Source organism: Bufo gargarizans, chromosome 1, assembly GCF_014858855.1.
Source record: "Bufo gargarizans isolate SCDJY-AF-19 chromosome 1, ASM1485885v1, whole genome shotgun sequence".
NCBI lineage: Eukaryota > Metazoa > Chordata > Amphibia > Anura > Bufonidae > Bufo > Bufo gargarizans.
In genome coordinates this window covers 750668170-750683355 of record NC_058080.1, presented here as the reverse complement: position 1 = coordinate 750683355, position 15186 = coordinate 750668170, and positions in this window count along the sequence as shown.

Sequence of the window (15186 nt, the reverse complement as noted above, 5' to 3'; positions counted from 1 at the left end):
ATGCTTAAGTTGGTGGTTCAACTATTCAATCTAGTCATTCAACATAAAATGGTGGATATATTTCTCTCTTGAGTATCTGTACTCTCACTTTAAGTTACAGTGGGGCATAAAAGTATTTAGTCAGCCACCAATTGTGTAAGTTCTCCCACTTAAAAAGATGAGAGAGGCCTGTAACTTTCCTAACAGGTACACTTCAACTATGAGAGACAGATTGGGGGAAAGAATACAGGAAATCACATTGTAGGATTTCTAAATAATTAATTGGTAAATTCCTCTGTAACATAAGTATTTGGTCACCTACAAACAAGCAAGATTTCTGGCTCTCACAGACCTGTAACTTCTTCTTTAAGAGGCTCCTCTGTCCTCCACACATTACCTGTATTAATGGCACCTGTCTGAACTTGTTATCAGTATAAAATACACCTGTCCACAACCTCAAACAGTCACATTGACAATCCAACACAATGGGCAGCACATTGAACACATTTTATAAGTGGTCAGAAACTTGTAGATAACTCATGAAAGAATAAAGTTATGTTAAAACCAAGCACATCGTTGTTTTTCTTGTGAAATTCCCAATAAGTTTGATGTGTCATAAGTTTGATGTGTCATAACCCTTTTCCTATTGAAAAAACAAAAGTTGGATTCAAAATGGCCGACTTCAATGTGCCACAAACAGGAAGTTAATATCACCAACCATTCCCATTTTATTAAGGTGTATCCATATAAATGGCCCACCCTGTATAATAGAAAATGACTACTCTTGTCTGCAATTGCGGACAAGAATAGGACATGTTCAATTTTTTTGTGGAAACTGAAGCACAGATGCAGAAGTGCGGATCCGCAAATGCGGATGCGGACAGCACATTCCGGCCCCATTGAAAATAAATGGGTCTGCACCTGTTCCGCAAAATTGCGGAACGGATGAGGACCCATTTTGCGGATGTGTGAATGGAAAAGATATCCCTCAAAATGAAAATAAATTCAATTATTAAAGTTAAGCAGAAAGCATAGATGTGGTCGGCAATAACAAGTGCTCGGCGGCACCAAATCAGAAACCATATGTCCTATCACAATCCGGGGGGTTCCAGTGCACATCCAAAAAATTAAGGAGGGAAAGCAAAAAAACATCTGGGCTAGATAATGATGTGGTATTGAAGGACAGGGTGGGGAAAGAACTGTCCCTGATATTGCCCTACAGGGGGGTGCTTGTAATGGTGGGGAGTGGGGGAAACCCCCCACCGTACGATAACTGGGGGATAAGGAAAGCAACTAGGCCTGAACACAAGGATAAGGGAGCAGGTCACCTCCTAATGCGTCCCTATACCTAGCCCTAACTCCTCACCGTATGAGCGGACCTGGATGGTAGGACGGCTCATACCCTGGATACTTAAGGCCCTGAGTCGCCCTGAGAATCCCTCACAAAGGAGCTGAGGAGAGGCGCACTGTTCTTCCAGGACACGGAAGAACAGGAGTCTCAAAAGGCCTAGAAGCAGGGAAAGGAAAAGACTATATGCATCAAGAGAAACGGAAGGTAAGAAAACAAGACAACACACCTACCTGCCGCTGCCACAACGACTGAAACCCGTGAATACGTACCGGAGCCCTAACACCAAACAGGACACCATACCAGCAACTCTCACAGGTACCCAGCACACCAGACTCCGCTAGGACCCCCATGCCGCAAGGTGCATGGCACTGCATACAGGCTTGTGGTTCAATAACAACACACCAAATCATAACCCCACACCAAACATACAACACATGTAAGGGAGGGAAGACATCGCTGGAGACCTCGATGTCCCACTAGGAGGCCCTCACTCTGGGAGATGGAACATGAAGACCAGGAGCATAACTCCAACACACACCATGGCTGGAGTACCACTGACTCCTGGCCTCTAGCCACAGGTAAGATGAAGCACCTAGTGACTAGTGATGTCCCAAACAGTTCACGGCGAACATAGCTTGTTCGCGTTCGCCGCGGCGGGCGAACATATGCGATGTTCGGTCCGCCCCCTATACATCATCATTGAGCAAACTTTGACCCTGTACCTCACAGTCAGGAGACACATTCCAGCCAATCAGCAGCAGACCCTCCCTCCCAGACCCTTCCACCTCCTGGACAGCATCCATTTTAGATTCATTCGTAAGCTGCTTTCTTAGTGAGAGGAGGGAGAGTGCTGCTGCTGCTGATCTAATAGGGAAAGCGTTAGCTAGGGCAGGTAAAAATCCCAGTTGCAAGCCAGTGTGTGTCTGGCCCACAGACTGTACTGTGGCCACTTGCTGCTAGGCCACCACTGATACCGTTACAGGGTGTCACTCACAAATACCTTGCAGATAAAAAAAATTCAATTTATTATTTTTCTGCAATCTAATCGCAGTTGCAAGCCAGTGTGTTTCTGGCCCACAGACTGTACTGTGCCCACTGCCCACCACTTATATAGGGTGGCACAGTACCTTGCACGCATAGTACCACTTATCTAAAAAAAAAAATGACAGGCAGAGGCAGGCCACCCCGCAGGGGCCGTCGTGGTGCTGTGATTTCCACTGTCCCTGGAATAATGCCCAGTGTTCAAAGGCCATGTACCCTGAACCCAAAAATGCAGAGAAAATAGTTGACTGGCTTACACAGGACACCCAATCTTCAACAGCTTCCGCTAAGAACCTTGACGCACCATCCTCCTCCAGCTCAGCTTTGGTCACCTGCTCTCAAGTTACCACTCTCCTGCCCGCCGCCACCACAGCCGCTTCACTTGATCCCTCAGAGGAGTTATTTACACATCAGTTGGATGAAATTAGTGATGCGAAACCATTATTGCCAGGGGATGTAGATAACAGGGATATGTCTCAGTCAGGCAGCATTACACACATGGACGTACAGTGTGATGATGATGATGATAATGTTGTACCCGCTGCTGCTTCCTTTGCTAAGGTGTCAGATACAAGTGAAGCAGGTGATGATGACGATGTGTCCGTGGATGCCACGTGGGTGCCTGCTCGAAGAGAAGAAGAGGGGGAAGTTCAGAAGGGGAGACAGATAGAAGGAGGAGACGAGTTGGAAGCAGGGGGAGGTCGTCGCAAGGAGCTAGTGGCACAGTCAGACAGCATGTATCGGCACCCGGGGTCAGCCAGACAGCACGCCAATCAACGCATGCTGTTGCCACCACCAGAATGCCGTCATTGCAAAGCTCAGCAGTGTGGCATTTTTTTTGTGTGTCTGCCTCTGATAACAGCAATGCCATTTGCAACCTGTGCCAAAAGAAACTAAGTCGTGGGAAGTCCAAAACCCACCTCGGTACAACTGCTTTGCGAAGGCACATGATCTCACATCACAAACACATGTACAAGCAGCACACAAACTCAAAGCCACCATCCTCCTCCTGGTCCAGCATCTTCAGCCACGTCAACCACTGTTGTCCTCCTTGCCCCCTCTCAACCACCCGCCACTCCGCCGCTCACCTTCAGCAGTTCGATCTTATCTGCCCACAGTCAGGTGTCTGTAAAGGAAATGTTTGAGCGTAAAAAGTCAATGTCACAGAGTCACCCCCTTGCCCGGCGTCTGACAGCTGGCATGATGGAACTCTTAGCCCGCCAACTTTTACCATACCAGCTGGTGGAGTCTGAGGCCTTCAAAAAATTTGTCGCTATTGGGACACCACAGTGGAAGGTACCCGGACGAATTTCTTTTTTTCAAAAAAGGCAACCCAAAACCTCTACTCAGTGATTGAACAGGAAGTCATGGCATCTCTGGAATACAGTGTTGGGGCAAGGGTCCATCTGACCACTGATACCTGGTCTGCAAAGCACGGTCAGGGCAGGTATATCACGTACACTGCGCATTGGGTCAACCTGCTGACGGCTGCCAAGCATGGAATGCGTGGCTCTGCAGCGGAGTTGGTGACACCGCCACGACTTGCAGGCAGGCCTACTGCCACCTCCTCTACTCCAGCCTCTTCTATAACCTCCTCGGCTGAGTCCTCTTCTGCAGCGGCGTCTGGCTGCACATCAACTGCACCCCCCCCAGCTCCCCAGGGGCTATTCCACATCCCGAATACGACAGTGTCACGCTGTCTTGGGGTTGACTTGCCTGAAAGCAGAGAGCCACACCGGACCAGCACTCCTGTCCGCCCTGAACGCACAGGTGGATCAGTGGCTGACCCCGCACCAACTGGAGATCGGCAAAGTGGTGTGTGACAATGGAAGCAATTTGTTGGCGGCATTGAATTTGGGCAAGTTGTCACATGTGCCGTGCATGGCACATGTGTTAAATCTCATCGTACAACGCTTTGTGTCTAAGTACCCAGGCTTACAGGACGTCCTCAAGCAGGCCAGGCGCACTTTTCAGACATTCAGCGCCAAAACAACATGCCAGTGAGGCGCTTGATTTGCGACAGCCCGACACGTTGGAAATCAACACTCCTAATGTTCGACCGCCTGCTCCAACAAGAAAAAGCCGTCAACGAGTATTTGTATGACTGGGATGCTAGGACAGCCTCTGCGAAGCTGGGAATTTTTCAGCCACGTTACTGGATGCTCATGCGCAATGCCTGTAGGCTCATGCGTCCTTTTGAGGAGGTGACAAACCTAGTCAGTCGCACCGAAGGCACCATCAGCGACCTCATCCCATTTGTTTTCTTCCTGGAGCGTGCCCTTCGAAGAGTGCTGGATCAGGCTGTAGATGAGCGTGAAGAGGAAGAGGAAGAGTTGGGGTCACCATCACCACCAGAAACAGCCTTGTCATCATCGCTTGCCAGACCTGCGGCAACGCTGCAAGAGGAGTATGAGGAAGAGGATTCAGAGGAGGAATGTGGCTTTGAGGAGGACGAAGACCAACCACAGCAGGCATCCCAGGGTGCTCGTTGTTGTCACCTATCTGGGACCCGTGGTGTTGTACGTGGCTGGGGGGAAGAACAGACCGTCAATGACATGAGGAGGAGGAACGGGAAATGAGTAGCTCGGCATCCAACCTTGTTCAAATGGGGTCTTTCATGCTGCCATGTCTGTTGAGGGACCCTCGTATAAAAAGGATGAAGGAGAACGACCTATACTGGGTGGCCACGCTACTAGACCCCCGGTATAAGAAGAAAGTGGCGGAAATGTTACCAAATTGCCGAAAGTCAGAAAGGATGCAGCAGTTCAAAACCAAACAAAAAAATATGCTTTATACAGCTTATAAGGGGAATGTCACAGCACAACGGGAATCTAACTGGGGAAAAGGTGAAAGTAATCCTCCTCCTACCACGACCACGGCGGCATGGACAGGACGCTTTACAGATGTGTTGTTGTTGAAGGACATGCAGAGCTTTTTCAGTCCTACACATCGCCACAGCCCTTTGGGATCCAGCCTTAGAGAACGACTCGACCGACAGGTAGCAGACTACCTCGCCTTAACTGCAAATATCGACACTCTGAGGAGCGACAAACCCCTTGACTACTGGGTGTGCAGGCTTGACCTGTGGCCTGAGCTATCCCAGTTTGCGATAGAACTTCTGGCCTGCCCCGCTTCAAGTGTCCTGTCAGAAAGGACCTTCAGTGCAGCAGGAGGCATTGTCACTGACAAAAGAAGTCGCCTCGGTCAAAAAAGTGTTGATTACCTCACCTTCATTAAGATGAATGAGGCATGGATCCCGAAGGGACTGACAGTGGGGGATACGTTTGACTAACAAAAGGCCTGATGACATGCCTTGGCCTCAAAATGGTCCCCACGCTGCTGTATTTAATGTCTGCATACCGGATGACTTTCGTGAATTCTCCGCCCATCAACTAGGGTTCAAGCCGCAATATTTAGTCACCTTTCTTCCTGGAAAACATCAATTTTTTGCAGCGGCCGCAACAATACCTAATTTTTTAAGCATGTGTACATGCCTAATGTTTCTGGCCTCTGGTGCTGCACTCTGGCTGCAAAAACAAAACAACAAAAAAAGGCACATACAAGTGTCAATTCCCCTTCGTGATCGGTACCTTGTTGTGGTGAAGGGGCTTGCGTATCACAATGAAGCGATCATCACCTCTATGAGTGTGTTTGCAATGTTGCCACACCCCAGATAATTAGGCCGTTGCTTCATTATGATCAGACTAAAAGCGATCGGCTGGATAATTTTTCATAGAAAAAAACATTAATTATTTTTTATTTTTTTTTTAAGTTGTATGGGTGGGTTTTTAATACATAAAATAAAAAAATCATAATAAAGTCTCTTAATAGTTTATTAGAAATAATGCAGACAATTTAAAAAATCCCCATCAATTCCAATACAAAGCAAGTACAAAGCTCAGAACTAAATTATTTCAGGATGTCGTTTATTCGACAATGATTAATCAATTCGACACAGGTCCCTGGATAGGGGACGTAACAGGGATTAAACTGATAGGAATAGTACTATTTAAGACACCACTCATATAGGGTGTCACAGCACATTGCTCCGTGCACGCGCAGTGCCCCAACTTGGGAGTAAGAGGACCGACCAAGCTGCTTTTTCCATCTCCCGGTTCCTAAAATCAATTCAGTTTGGTGTATCAGAGTTTGGTCTGTCACTGTGAAGGCAGTCGAAGATACCATGATATGGGACGTAACAGGGATTAAACTGATGAAAATAGTACTACAGAAAATACCACTCATATCGGGTGTGACAGTAAATTGCACGGTGCAGACGCAGTGACCGTGGATTCAAACAAAGGGGAGGGAGCCAGCATTTTTTTAATCATCTCCCCTTTTGAAAAATCTATTCAATAAATGGACCCCAGATAGGGGACGTAACAGGGATTAAACTGATGAGAAGAGAACTACAGAAAATAACACTAATATCGGGTGTGACAGTAAATTGCACGGCGCAGACGCAGTGACTGTGGATTCAAACAAAGGGGAGGGAGCCAGAGTTTTTTTTAACCATCTCCCCGTTCGAAAAATCTATTCAATAAATGGACCCCAGATTGGGGACGTAACAGGGATTAAACTGATGAGAAAAAAACTACAGAAAATACCACTCATATCGGGTGTGACAGTAAATTGCATGGTGCAGACGCAGTGACCGTGGTTTCAAACAAAGGGGAGGGAGCCAGCGTTTTTTTTAACAATCTCCCCGTTCGAAAAATCTATTCAATTCACCTTTCGGGGACCCTTGGTGTTGTACGTGGCTGGGTGGAGGAAGAAACCTTCAATGACATCAACGGGACATGGCTAGCTTGGTATCCAACCTTGTGCAAATGGGGAGTTTGCGGTTGGTCAAATGGACTGTTTGCGGTTGTTTGCGGTGCATTAAAAGCGGAGTTTGGTCTGTCAATGTCTGTGAAGCGGGCGTAACCCTTACACTACCTGATCGATACAACATCATACCTGATCGTATACACACACTGGATGTTTTAAACCACGTTGTTCAAAAAAAAATTGGATTGTTAGGTGATTTATGCCCTTTTTGGATTGAAACCCAGCTGTGCGTCAAATATGTAATTTTCCATGGGAGTTTTGCCATGGATCCCCCTCCGGCATGCCACAGTCCAGGTGTTAGTCCCCTTGAAACAACTTTTCCATCACTACTGTGGCTAGAAAGAGTCCCTGTGGGTTTTAAAATTCGCCTGCCTATTGAAGTCAATGGCGGTTCGCCCGGTTCGCCCATTCACGAATATTTGTAAAAATTTGCGCTCGCCGTTTGCGAACGGAAAATTTTATGTTCGCGACATCTCTACTAGTGACCACGCCCAACAAGGTGGGTAACCCCTCCAGCAGCGGACATAGGAGGAAACAACTGAAAGGGGAAGTGCACACACCAGCATAAAAAGCTACACGTTGCCGCAGGCAACAACATGCAAGGCATGTCATGGCGCACACCACAAAGGCCATGACACTGCCCCCTCATGCTGAAACAGCAACACGTTTCCACAGGCAACAGCAAGCTTTGCATAAGTGTCACAGCGCACACCAAAGGCCATGACACTCCCACCCCTCAAAGCCCCCCCAACCGAAAAAGGGGAAACTAGTGAGGAACCCACAAACAGGGATGGGGAAGGGAAAAAAAAGGTAGCAGAATTAGTGTCAGCGCAAGCGAGTCTCCCCAGAACTGCTGCCAGCCCCTGGAGCAACACACAGGAACCAGGGCACCAGCCACCAAACAACCAGGAGAGACCGCACTGATCACTGCCTCCACACTCAGACACGGTTCACACCAAGTCGCTGCCAGCATGCATCCCCCACCAGCATACACCAAAGCCAGTTCAACAAGAAATGCAGCCAGCCACCACAACACAAGCGACAGAACCACTGAGACATGGACGAGGGGAGACCAAACACAAGTGACGGTTCACACCTACTGCAACATCTGTTACAGAGAACCACACTGTTAACAGGGTTTCCCTTTCACCCTCCCTCCAGAGGATAAGCATGTGCACCAGAAAACGGCAGGCGACACATGCTGTGCCCTCTTCCGAAGGCACCGACAGAGGAAAAGGGCCTAGTCGGACATACTGTCATGGTGGGGAGTGGGGGAAACCCCCCACCATACTATGACTGGGGGATAAGGAAAGCAACTAGGCCTGAACACAAGGATGAGAGCAGGTCACCTCCTATTGCGTCCCTATACCTAGCCCTAACTCCTCACTGTATGATTGGACCTGGATGGTAGGACGGCTCATACCCTGGATACCTAAGGCCCTGAGTCGCCCTGAGAATCCCTCACAAAGGAGCTGAGGAGAGGTGCCATGTTCTTCCAGGACACGGAAGAACAGGAGTCTCAAAAGGCCTAGAAGCAGGGAAAGGAAAAGACCATATGCAGCAAGAGAAACGGCAGGTAAGAAAATAAGACAACACACCTACCTACCGCTGCCACAATGGAGCTACCGGAGCTCAAACACCAAACAGGACACCATACCAGCAACTCTCACAGGTACCCAGCACACCAGACTCCGCTAGGACCCCCATGCCGCAAGGTGCATGGCAGCCCCAGGCAGCACTGCATACAGGCTTGTGGTTCAATAACAACACACCAAATCATAACCCCACACCAAACATACAACACATGTAAGGGAGGGAAGACATCGCTGGAGACCTCGATGTCCCACTAGGAGGCCCTCACTCTGGGAGATGGAACATGAAGACCAGGAGCATAACTCCAACACACACCATGGCTGGAGTACCACTAACTCCAGGCCTCTAGCCACAGGTAAGATGAAGCACCTAGTGACCACGCCCAACAAGTGGTTAACCCCTCCAGCACCAGACAGAGGAGGAAACAACTGAAAGGGGAAGTGCACACACCAGCATAAAAAGCTACACTTTGCTGCAGGCAACAACATGCAAGGCAACCATGTCACGGCACACACCACAAAGGCAGTGACACTGCCCCCGCATGCTGAGCCCCCCACCCCAGGCTCATTTTTGGCTAGACCCAGTGGCTGGACGCCGGTCAGTGCAGCCAAGATGAGGACATTTTGGGGCCTCGTGCTGCATATGGGTCTAGTCCAAAAACCCAGTGTCAGGCAATACTGGAGTGGGGACGTCCTCTACCAGACCCCACTCTACAGTATGGTCATGACATGTCCCCGGTTTGAGGCCATCCGGAAATGTCTGCATTATTCCGATAATGCAGCATGTCCACCCCAAGGTGATCCTGCCTATGACCGGCTGTATAAGATACGGCCGGTCATCGATCACTTTGGGGCCACATTTCAGCAGGCCTACATACCTGGAAGGGAGGTCGCGGTTGATGAGTCTCTCGTTGCGTTCAAGGGGAGACTTAGTTTCCGCCAATATATTCCCACAAAGCGGGCGAGGTATGGCGTGAAGCTATACAAAATTTGGGAGAGTACCTCAGGGTACACTTACAAATTTTGTGTGTACGAGGGGCGAGATTCCCGGATTCAACCCCCAGAATGTCCCCCCACTCTGGGTGTTACCGGGAAACTCGTGTGGGACCTTATGTACCCACTGCTGGATAACAGTTACCACTTGTACGTGGACAACTTTTATACCAGCATTCCCTTGTTCAGGTCCCTTGCCGCCAGATCCACGTTCGCTTGTGGGACCGTGCGGAAAAATCAACGCGGCCTCCCTGCCCACCCCCTCCAGGTACCTATCCCCAGGGGTGAGAGGCACTTACCAGTTGAAACCTGTTGCTGGTCAGGTATAAGGACAAGAGGGATGTCCTTATGCTGTCCACAATCCACGGTAACAGCACCACCCCTGCCCCTGTGCGAGGTACCGCGGCAACGGTCCTCAAGCCCGATTGTATCGTCGACTACAATTGGTATATGGGAGGAGTTGATCTCTCTGATCAAGTCCTCACGCCATATAACGCCATGCGCAAAACCCGGGCATGGTACAAAAAAGTTGCGGTCTACTTGGTGCAGGTTGCCATGTACTTATATTACACTTATTTGTACCCCTGCACGTGTAGAGGCACTTGTGAAATATTTACATTTAGTCTGAGACTACTAGTTGCCTGCTCTTGACATGTGCACTTTTTTATTTTAATGTAGTGTTTATATGAGTTAAAATTTAACTTTTATTGTTTATTTTTATTAAATAATCTGTGAGCACAAATTAATGTATTTATTACCTCCTACTTTGATGACGTAATGGATTGGTAACCAATGGCTTTTTTTCTTTCTTTTTAAATGGATTCTTAGTTCATGGGTTTTGACTGGTTGTTTGAATCACTGTGTTCTGACGTAACATAATCGCGCGATCTTACCCTAGTCTCGCGCATGTCTAGGCACTTAGTGGTTTTAGCTGATACCTAGTTCGATTTACTAGGTCCTGACGTTAGTATTCGCGCGATCGTTTACCAGTCTCGCGCATGTCTATGCACTTGGAGGTTTTTGCATCTAATACTGAACTTTGAATCACCTAACTAGTTTTAGGGATACTAGCGATCTCTGTTAGATTTCTTTATTATTTATAATTTATGAATGTATTTAGCGCTTGCTATTACATATATTAGCAGATCTCTGCTCTGATTTTGTATTTGGTTAGTATTGACTTGAATATATAAAAAAAGGCAAATATGACTATATGGTACTTGCATAGACCTCTATCATTTTTTTCTTTTTTTCTATTATTTTCCTCCAATTGCATTTTTTGCCATGTACAGCGCTTTTGTACTATCCCGAAGCGCTGGCAGCACAGGGACTTTCCTCCAATTCTATGAGGCAGTTCTCAAAGACCTGATCTTTTCGGACCGGGAAAGAGCAGGCCGGAGTACCTCGGGAACTGGAGGCGCCCGGATCGTCCCTGGCCACACTTTTCCAGGTGTGGTCCCCATACTGGAAAGAAGGGACGAACCCAAAAAAGATGCAGAGTGTGTCACAGGAGGGGGATACGGAAGGACACCACCACTCAATGTGACACGTGCCCCGATCATCCGGGCCTCTGCGTTATCGATTGCTTCAGGGAGTATCACACTTCCATGGAGTACTACATTTTTATAATCCCCAACAGTCCACTAGAGAACATAAAAAACTATGGCTCTCAGACTTTGGAGACACGGAAACAATTATTTTTCCCCAAAAAAATATTAGTTTTAGTGCAGGCATCCTCAAACTGCGGCCCTCCAGATGTTGTAAAACTATAACTCCCAGCATGCCCAGTACAACCTACAGCCATCAGCCGGGCATGGTGGGAATTGTAGTTACACCATCTGGAGGGCCGCCGTTTTAGGATGCCTGCTTAGTGTCTCCAAAGTCTGAGAGCCATAATTATTGGGCATCGTCACGTGCGGTAAAGTTGTCACTATAAAATAACTTTGGACCCAAACGCCTCGGGAATGCAACGGTGTTAAAAATATAAAATAAAAACTGTGCCAAAACACCCATTTTTGGGCAAAATTTCCATTTGAATCCTTTTTTTTTTGCCGGTAATAAAGCAAGGGTTAACAGCCAAACAAAACTAAAATTTATTGCCCACGATTCTGTAGTTTTGCAGAAACACCCCCATCATGTGGTCGTAAATGGCTAATATAGCCGCACGGCAGGGCATAGAACGAAGGGAACGCCATGACGGTTCTGGAAGGCCGATTTTGATGGACAGTTTTATTTTTTGACACCATGTCCTATTAGAAGCCCCCCCTGATGTAGCCTAGACTAGAAACTCAAAAAAGTGACCCCATCTAAGAAACTACCCCCCTCAAGGTATTCAAAGTTACTTTACAAACTATGTTAACCCCTTAGGTGTTCCACAAAACTAAATAGCGAATGCTAGAAAATAATTTTAGAATTAATTTTTTTGTTACATTGCCTCAAAAAGAGTAATATAGAGCAACCAAAAATCATATTTACCCCTAAAATAGTCCCAAAACAACAACACCTTATCCCGTAGTTTCCTAGATGGGTGTCACTTTTATGGAGGTTCTACTCTAGGAGGCATCAGAGGGGCTGTCCAGCAAAATCTGCCTTCCAAAAAACCATTAGACGTTCCCTTCTTCTATGTCCTGCCGTTTTAGCCAAATAGTAGTTTACGACCACATATGGGGTGTTTCTGCAAACTACAGAATCAGGGCAACCCATTTTAAGTTTTGTTGGCTGTTAAACCAATTTTTTTCCCAGTAATAAAGTAAGGGTTTAAAATGGAAAATTTTCCAAAAAATAGAAATTTCTAAATTGTTTCTCCATCTGCCATTAACTCTTTGGAACACCTAAAGGGTTAACAAAGTTTGTAAACCCAGTTTTGAATACCTTGAGGGGTGTACTTTCTTAGATAGAGTCACTTTTTAGAAATTTATATTCTAGGGGTGCAACAGGGGCCTTCAAATGGGACATGGTATAAACAAAACCAGTCCTGCAAAATCTGCCTTCCAAAACCCATATGGTGTTCCCCTCCTTCTATGTGCTCCCGTTCGGCCAAACAGTAGTTTACAACCACATATGGGGTGTTTCTGCAAACTACAGAATCGGGGCAACCCATTTTGAGTTTTGTTTGGCAGTTAACCCTTGTTTTACTCCTTGAAAAATTTGATTATATTGGAAAAAAAATAAAAAATAGAAATTTCAAAATTGTTTCTCCATTTGCCATTAACTCTTGTGGAACACCTAAAGGGTTAACAAAGTTTGTAAACCCAGTTTTGAATACCTTGAGGGGTGTACTTTCTTAGATGGAGTCACTTTTTTGAAAAAAATTGATTATATTGAAAAAATTTCCAAAAAATAGAAATTTCTAAATTGTTTCTCAATCTGCCATTAACTCTTGTGGAAGACCTAAAGGGTTAATAAAGTTTGAAAAAACAGTTTTGAATACCTTGAGGGGTATAGTTTCTAGAATGGGGTCATTTTTGGGGGGTTTCTATTATCTAAGCCTCACAATATGACTTCAAACCTGAACTGGTCCATAAAAAGTGGGATTTTGAAGATTTCTGAAAAATTTCAAAATTTGCTTCTAAACTTCTAAGCTTTGTAACATCCCCCAAAAATAAAATATCATTCCCAAAATGCTACAAACATGAAGTAGACATATGGGGAATGTAAAGTCATCAAAAATGTTGGGGGTATTACTATGTATTACAGAGGTAGAGAAACTGAAACTTTGAAATTTGCTCATTTTTCAAACTTTTTGGTAAAATTTTTCTTTTTTTATGCAAAAAAAATTAACTTTTTTGACCCAATTTTAGCAGTGTCATGAAGTACAATATGTGACAAAAAAACTATCTCAGAACGGCCTGGGTAAGTCAAAGCGTTTTAAAGTTATGAGCACTTAAAGTGACACTGGTCAGATTTGCAAAAAATGGCCAAGTCCTTAAGGTGAAATAGGGCTGAGTCCTTAAGGGGTTAAAATGACTTTTGTGGCCCTATTAGCTAGCGTTTGGTGTCCCTAACAGCCTGTCCCTGCTCCACACAGCAACCTCTCCCTACACTGGCAAAACACTGAATGTAAAATGGCAGCCAGATCTGGTTTATTTATAAGGTAGGGGGTATGTCCATGTGCTGAAATGTCCCAATTGGCTGTCCTGTACCACCTAATGGATGTGTCATGGGTCAAAGTTCTTCACAATGTAAAAGAATATGGCGGGCGCAAATTTCTCCATATGTTCGGCGAACACGCAAAGTTTGCAGCGAAATGACCGCTGGGAGAACCGCAAGGCCATCTCTACCAGTAACCACCTTCTCTCAAACAGCTTTGAGTAAAGCTTCTTCCTTGATGCAAGGATAGGTTGTGGTAGTGATCAATAATCAATCTTGTGAAGGTAGAGTTTTTGGGTAGAATTTCTGGATGCTTCACTCTGCTATGTAACTATGCATTTTCCAGTCTCCCTCCCACCTTCAGTATACCATCCTGCAGAACAAGATTAAGCTTGTACAATGGGTGGTTGCTTGGAAGCCTGTTAGCTTCTTGACTAAGTCTAACTGTTTAGTCACATAGCGATTCCATCTAGAAGCCACTTCTTCAGGTAGCTTAGTTAGCATCCTGTGGTTTTCTAGATAGTCGTTCAGTACTTCCAGTCCTTGAACATGTGGGATGACAAATATTCTATTTCGACTAATATAATACGAATACTCAATCGAATATTAGCGAAATATCGCAAAATCGAATATGGCTGGCACCTCCCGCTCATCACTAGTAGTCTTGAGCTTGCATTCCAAGAGCAGCTTGGCACCATAGGAGTGTTTCAGTATTGTTTTTCAGGATCACAGGTTGGTTACCCTTGATGCGAGCACGACAAATCTTTTCTTTCTCATTGGCAAATTTCTGTTGTGCACTTAATAAACGGATGGTCTGTTGTATCACCTTTTTGGATGCTAGTGAAGTGGTAGGCATGGACTTTTATAAAGCTTTAAGCATTTCAGTATAACAGTTCCCTGGCTTGCATGACAATGATACCTTGTTGGGGTAGTATGGTTCCTCCCACTTGAAGAGTTGGCTACTGTACCCATGCACTGGCACAGGTTTGCGGTTCCTGGCTATAATGTTCAGCAAGGATTCTGGTGGCTGTGTCAGCTGGTCATGGTCCCAGTATTTCTCAAATGCAGTCTGTTGGATAGTTGTGACTTGAGACCCGGTGTCCAATAAGGCAACAAAGGCAACCCCATTGATTCGAAGAACCACTTCTGGATGGGGGTCCTACATATCTGGGCATCCAGCTGGGATCTTCTGGACCTACTGCTCTACCTCCCGAGGGGCAGTCCTTGGCCTCAGGAGTCGATCTTTTAACTGCCAGCAGATCCTTTCGCTATGGTCTGGCTTGTGACAGTATCTACAAATCAGTTGCTTTT